Below are 7602 nucleotides of genomic sequence, written 5' to 3' on the forward strand. Positions count from 1 at the left end.
CTGCCAGAAGGCAAGAGCAGCTCAAGCAAAGAGGACAACTCAGGAGTAGGGCCAAGAGATGATTGGCCCCTCCCGTAAGGCTTAAAAGACCAGCAACAACGTTTGGGCTCTTTGCCGGAAAACAACATTGATAGCCTTGCTCCTTGTCTTGCTGCATTTATTTCTTGTCGGCGTCTTCTGCTTCTGAACTTTTGCCAAGAAAAGCCTTTGGCAGTTTGCCTAATTAGACCAAGGTTGGTGATAAGACTGGAGAACTGTGTTATGAAGAATTTGTTTTGATTTAGTTTGGATTATGCTGAGAATGAGTTAATTCTCAGCTGTTCTAAAAAAGTCTGTTTGTTTTTGAACTGGTTGCGTCTAATACTACCTACTTGGGCCTGGATCACAACAGGTGGGTTCTGCTACCGGTTCGGGTGAACCACTATGAAACTGTTGTGACTCCAGCCCCCTAACCTGGCCCCATCCCGGAAAGTGACTCCGAGAGTGAGGGGGAAGGACCGCTAAGGCTTACCTCGGGAGCACCAATTCCTTTGGCCTGGCTCCAGGAGCCAGAACCAGACCAATTGGAGGACGTAATGAGGCCATCATCCCCTGATTCCTCCCTTCCCCAGGCTACGCCTTCAGACCCAGCTGATAATAATAATCAAGCTTGGATCGACCCACGCTTCAGAAGATTAGAGAGGCGGCATCATCAAAGGGAAGGGTGGGGCAAGAGCCCCACCCCACAGGATATATAAGGAGCTTTGGGACTGCTATCATTCTACGGGAAGCAAAAATTAGCTGAACCGTTTCACAGAGAGCTGAAAGTCTTACTCTGTGAGTCATTTGATTGAACTTTGGCAGGCAGCTGCAATTTCTCTGCCAGGACTAATAGGAGCCGTGAATCCACTGGCTGAAGGCCAGCTCGTGGGTCTGAAATGGGGAAGGAGACAGAACAGAACTGGATGAATAACACCTCTGGGCCTGTGGCTCATGATGTGGTCAGATCCGGCCTATGGGGCCATCTTGGAAAATGTAAGGAGTCAGCCTGCATCACTTTGGCCCAGTCTACCCAATGCAATGAGGAAATATCAGGCCAGCGTGCCTTCGGCTCAATCTACCCGATGCGAAGAGGAAACATCCCAGCAGTTTGGGGATTGAATTCAAGTTGGCCACGCCCACCCAGTCAGCCATGCCCTCCAAGTTGGCCACACCCAGTGAATGGCATCAAGCTGGCCACGCCCACCCAGTTGGCCACACTCACCTAGTCAGACATGCCCAGCTGGTCCTTCGAGGCCAACCACAGCCCTAATGCATCCCTCAATGAAATTGAGTTTGACACCCCTGCCATAGCAGAATGAAGAACCAGGCAAGTGGATCAGGTCCTTGATAATTCCTCTCTGGACAAGAAGACTTAAAGATTACCAGTGTGTGCGGCAGATAGCTGCTCTTCATTAGGATACCACAAGGTTTATTTATTTACTCATTTATTTATCCCGCCTTTATTATTTTTACAAATAACTCAAGGGGACAAACCAGCAGTGAGTTTGTTGTGTCTGTGCCCCCTGAGCCGGGCCTCCTGCCAGAAAGTGACCTGCAAAGTGAGGGGGAAGGGCCATCAGGACTTACCTCGGGAGCACCGGCTTCCCTGGATCAGCTCCAGGAGCCAGAGGCAGGCCAGGTGGAAGTAATAATGAGGCCTCCGTCCCCTGACTCTTTCCCCATCCAGGCCACGCCTCCAGACCCAGCTGATGGCAATCAGGCCTGGCTGGATTCTAGGTTTCATAGGCAGGAGAGGTGGGAACAACAGAAGCAGGGGTGGGGCAGGCCTAGGAAGTGCTGAGTCATGGAGCCACACCCCAAGGATATAACGGCAGCAAGAGCTGCTCTGCCTCTTCATAGCAGGCAAATTAACTGCTTAACTAAGAGCTGAAGTACTGTTTGTTCCTGGGTGACTCATCGGCGTCGAGGGAGATAACAGAGACACTTGGCAGATGCTCGCTAGTTTGCTGCCAGAGCTGATAGTGCTGGCTAATTAAGCCATCGCTCGGATGGAGGCGAGGGGAGACAGAACAAGGTTTCACATTTTGTTGCTACCGGTTCACCATACAAGCGTACACTTGCTTCAGACACGCACCCAGTTTGCGCACACACCTGCTTTCTGCACATGCGCCCGACCTCAAAAACGTGTCTAAATCGGATAGCATAGAGCCGGGGCCACCCGCAATTTCCACTACTGGTTCGCCCAAACCGGTACAAACCGGCTGAATACCAACTCTGGGACAAACATATCCAACACGCCTTTCTCCTCCTATTTTCCCCACAGCAACAACCCTGTGAGGTAGGCTAGGCTGAGAGAGACTGTCTGGCCCAAAGTCGTTCAGCTGGATTTCATTCCTAAACTGGAACTAGAACTCACAGTCTCCTACTTTCTACGCTGGTGCCTTAACCACTAGATCAGGGGTAGTCAACCTTTTATACCTACCGCCCACTTTTGTATCTCTGTTAGTAGTAAAATTTTCTAACCGCCCACTGGTTCCACAGTAATGCGCCGTGTATCGTCATCTGCGCATGCCTCTCGCGCATCATGGATTGGGTTTGGGGGGGATGCCAGCTACTAGCTCTGCTTGTCTGTTACAGCTGGGTGGTGTGGGGGGAGATGCGCGAGTTATTCTGGGACGAGGCTCTTTTGTTTGCAGTCGCACTATAGCGCCATTTAGTTTCACTTATGTAACTAAACTTATGCGCGGGCGATACAAATAGTATATTTTCAGAAATTTAAATTGTCACAGGGAATTTTATGAAAACCTAATGAAAATGTTTTTAAATAATGCTATGACAATTTTTTAAAAAGTCAATTAATTTTAAAAAAAGGAAAATGCTTCAGTATCGGACAAAACCCCTACCGCCTACCATGAAAGCTGGAGCGGCCACTAGTGGGCGGTACGCACCAGGTTGATTACCACTGCACTAGACTAAAGTGAAATTTGGTTGGTTTAGCGCTTTGGTAGAAAAAGGGCTAAGGTTAAGGTTGCTCAAACTAAGCTGGGGCCTTTGAAAGTGTTTAAGTGCTATTTGCTATCTTCAAGTTTCACAGTTTCTGATACTCAGAGTCTATAGAATCAGGCGACGTTTCTGGGCAATGCATAACCTCCATAGTTATCCTTCTTGCTTCCCTCATTGATTAGCATCCCACAATTGCTTCTTGTCCTGCCTTCAGGTGTTTTAGAAAATAGGTTGACTCCCTCTTCTTTGTGGCAACCCCTCAAATATTGGAAGACTGCTACCAGGTCACCCTTAGTCCTTCTTTTCATCAAACTAGACACACCGAATTCTAGCAACCTACCATGATGTTCATTAGATAGCTGGGGTTGTTAAGCCTCTAAGGTCCAGGGGAGCCTCCAACTTTACAGTTGTATCACTTTAGCAGTCTCTTCTGAACTTTAGAGGCTGGCATATCCCAGCCACCAGCAAAAATGGCAGAGAAATTTTCTATATTTCTGATATTTCCATGGTAACTATGAACTGTGACATTCCTATTGGCACTGCTTGCAAGCTTCTTCCAATAACCGAGGAAGAGATGTTATTGCATTGCCTGCAAAATCGGTCAAACTTTTATTATTCACTGTCCAACCATTACCAATTGTAATATTTTTATCTTGTTTCGTTTTTACTTTGTTTTATTTTTAATGAGTTTTGTTTGCAATTCTGGTCAGTGACCGTAATAAAAATATTCAAAAAAACGAACAAACAAGAAAAGGATGCAATAGTCCGTTCAAAACAAGCGAACCAAAATGAACAATATGAATTCACATTAATTCATATTAATTTGAGTGCATGTTTAATTCTAGCACGATCCACATTTGCTTGTTTGTTTGTATCTCACCTTTATAACTTTTACAAATAACTCAAGGTGGTTTAACATATGCAATACACCTTCCTTCTCTTATTGTCTCCACAACAACAATCCTGTGAGGTGGGTTGGGCTCAGAGAGAGAGAGTCCAAAGTCACTCAGCCAGCTTTCATAGCTAAGGTGGAACTAAAACTCACAGTCTCCTGGTAACTGGCCCAAAGTCACCCAGCCAGCTTTCATGGTGTTGGTGGAAATATCCAGTGGTGGGTTGCAACCAGTTTAACAACCGGTTCTGTGAGTGCGCACGCACATATGCATTTTGTCTGCACACACATATTGCCCTCGCGCACAGCTTTCAAATTACTGCAGTTTGAAGCTCAGCTGCTTACCTTCTAAGGCAGCCCTGGTAAGCAGAACAGCGGACGCACGGAAATCAATTGTGCTGTGAGAATCAGCTGAGCCAGAAAGAAGGAAATAAAGGACAGGATAGGGCAGGAGCGGGTGGGCGGGGCCAGCTGATCATCAAAACATCAAAAACATCATCAAAAAAGGACAACAAAGAATGTTCTTTCTGCGCCAACTCAGGAAGCTCAAACTGCCCAAGGAGCTGCTGATTCAGTTCTACAGAGGAATTATTGAGTCTGTCATTTGCACCTCCATAACTGTCTGGTTCGGTTCTGCAACCCAACAAGAAAGACACAGACTTCAGAGGATAATTAGAACTGCAGAAAAAATAATGGCTACCAACCTGCCTTCCATTGAGGACCTGTATACTGCACGAATCAAGAAGAGGGCCGTGAAAATATTTACAGATACCTCACATCCAGGACATAAACTGTTTCAACTCTCACCCTCAAAACGAAACTATAGAGCACTGCACAACAGAACAACTAGACACAAGAACAGTTTTTTCCCGAAGGCCATCACTCTGCTAAACAAATAATTCCCTCAACACTGTCAAACTATTTACTAAATCTGCACTGCTATTAATCTTCTCATCGTTCCCATCACCCATCTCTTTCCACTTATGACTGTATGACTGTAACTTTGTTGCTGGCAATCCTTATGATTTATATTGATATATTGACCATCATTTGTGTTGTAAATGTTGTACCTTGATGAACGTATCTTTTCTTTTATGTACACTGAGAGCATATGCACCAAGACAAATTCCTTGTGTGTCCAATCACACTTGGCCAATAAAAATTCTATTCTATTCTATTTCTCCAAACCGGACTGAACCGGCAGCTGGAAATATCCATCTGGTTCAGTTCCAAGCAGGGAGAAAGATACTGGAAACATGGATTGATTGGAAAGATGGTTTGATAATGAAGAAGAACCACTTGGATGGTCCTGGGCAGCTGAGCACATGGAGTTGAGAGTGGTGTGTGTGTTTTTTTAAAATACCTTTTCTTGGGCTTTGAACTTGAGCTTCCTGTTCCTGTGCAAGAACATCTATTCTATTGGCTGTTGTAGGGGTCATAGTTGGCTCTGTAGGTTGTCTGAGTTAAGTTTGGCTGAAGTTTAGAGGGTGATGTAACGTCCTTTGGAGATTGTCCAGTGTGCTGTGCTCTGCTGCTATATGGTAGTGGGTTAATCAGACCTTGCTGCAGGGAGTAATGGATTACCAAATCTGCATTTCTAAAAGCTTGCCTCAGCGTAGTATCTGCTTGGGGGTGGGGGAGCTGGGGCTCTGAGTTTCTGTCTCCCTTAGGATTTTTATTTCTTTTAGGGGAAATATTTAATCCCGACTTTTTAAATATTTCTCAAACTATTTCATTCTTTTAGGAGAGGGATGAGTGGTAAGTACAGTGGTGGGATTCAGCCAGTTTGGGCGAACTGGTAGCACCGACTGTGGTAGGCTCTTTCTACCTGCCCGGAAGTAATGCCATCCTATTTAGCTACATTTTGCAGGCAGTGGGCATGTGCGGAAGGCATGCACACGAACAAAGAGCATGCATGGAAGGTCGAGCATGCGTGGAAGGTGGTATGCGCTCACAGTTGTGAACCAATAGGGAAGGTAAGTGAATCCTACTTCTGGTGCTAACTTTCTATAAGGTGGAATTAATACACACAGTCTCTGTTGTGGTCACCAGTTGCCAGATTCTGGCAACAGAATCGGACAGTGAAGAGGGTGGGGAGGACAATGGGCCAGTCCTGGAGTCAGGGGAAGGCCCGGATGAGGGCTCTGCATCGGAGGCAGAGATGGGGCCAGGGCCATCTAGGAGCGATGTGTGGACTCTGGAGTCTCCACATCTCCAGAGGTGGACAGCAGAGAGGCAGAGGAACAGGAGGAGCTAGTGCACGCATGCGAAGAGCTGCCAGAAGGCAAGAGTAGCTGAAGAAAAAAGGACAACTTGGGAGTAAGGCCAGAAGACGATTGGCCACTCCCATAAGGCTTAAAAGAGCAGCAACGAGCCGTTGGGTTCTTTGTAGAAAAGCAACGTTGATTTCCGGGCTTCTTGTCAGCATCTCTTGGGTTTTTTGCCAAGAAAAGCCTTCGGCAGGTTGCCAAAGACATCAAAGATTGGTGATAAGGCTGAGGGACTGATTGTTAAGAATTTTGTTTTGGACTAAGCCGAGAACGAATGAATTCTCAGCTGTTTTAATAAAATAAGTTTGTTGAGGACTGAATTGTGTTTAGTAATCACTACTTGGGCCTTGGTCACAACAGTCTCCTGGTAACTAGCCCGAAGTCACCCAACTGCCTCTCGTGCCAAGGTGAGACTAGAACTCGTGGTCTTCTGCTTTTTAGCCCGAGTGCCTTAACCACTAGATCAAACTAGCTAAATGACCAAACTTCACATGAAGTTCAGAGGTCTTGCCAATCATTGGCATCTGTTGTTTTTTTTCCATAAGCCACTGGGTTTATTTTTGGAAATGCCCTGATTGATTCTGACATTCAGTTATACCCCCCCACACACCCATCATCAGGTGTATATTAGTAAGATACATTTTTTCCCCTAATGACTGAAGGTTTGAATGATGGATGTCCGTGGGAAGCCTAATTAGCAGTTCAAATCATTCATTCGCGCTGTCATGATGTCATCGTTTTATGCCAAGTGGAAGCCATCTTACAGAAAGTGTGAGGACGTTTTCGTTTTTCCATCTGTTTGGTGTCTAGTCCTGCTTCGTCAATAGTTTGCTTTTGTAGCTGGGCCAACACAATGTCATTCCAAAGCTTATCGTTAAAAATATGACAGGAGGTTTGCAAAAAAAAAAGAAAAGAAAAGAAAGAAAGAAAAAGAAAAGAAAGGGAAGGGTGAATATTTCCTTGGGATCGCGGAACTGACTTGTTTGGCTAAGAAAACAAAATTGAAATGCTCAGAAGGTAACAGAACTCAGCAATACAACCGCTTTCAACGGTTTCAAAGTGAGGAGCGTGGGTAGTTCTCAACTTACGACAGTTCATTTAGTGACCAAAGGTACAACGACCCTGAGAAAAGGGATTTATGACCGTTTTTGACGCTTAGGACCGCCTCTCCATGGTTGCGTGATCAAATTTCAGACGCTTGGCAACTGGTTCCTGTTTTCAACGAATTGCAGTGTCCTGGGGTCACCTGCAGTGGTGGGATTCAAATAATTTAACAATTGGTGGGTGGGCGTGGCCAGGGGCTGTGACAGGCAGCTCTCGGCCTCTCGCACTCCCCTGGCAGGAAAACAGTATCAGTTTTGGAAGTTTTCTTTTTGCTTCTTAACTGCCACATATTTTAGCTGGGGAAGTTGGGAGGGGGTTGCTGTTGGAGCAGTAGAAAGTTAGTCATAACAA

The 7602-nt window shown here is 45.8% G+C and overlaps 1 long non-coding RNA gene across 1 annotated transcript in view; it reads right to left on the reverse strand.

The window, feature by feature from the left end:
• LOC131199687 (uncharacterized) overlaps positions 1-4284 on the reverse strand; it is a 65555-nt gene extending 61271 nt beyond the window's left edge. Inside the window, exon 1 of the long non-coding RNA XR_009155387.1 lies at positions 4223-4284. This is a non-coding gene — a long non-coding RNA (uncharacterized LOC131199687). The remainder of the gene's footprint in view (positions 1-4222) is intronic.
• Positions 4285-7602: the final 3318 nt, after the last annotated feature.

The sequence above is a fragment of the Ahaetulla prasina genome, chromosome 5 (assembly GCF_028640845.1).
Source record: "Ahaetulla prasina isolate Xishuangbanna chromosome 5, ASM2864084v1, whole genome shotgun sequence".
NCBI lineage: Eukaryota > Metazoa > Chordata > Lepidosauria > Squamata > Colubridae > Ahaetulla > Ahaetulla prasina.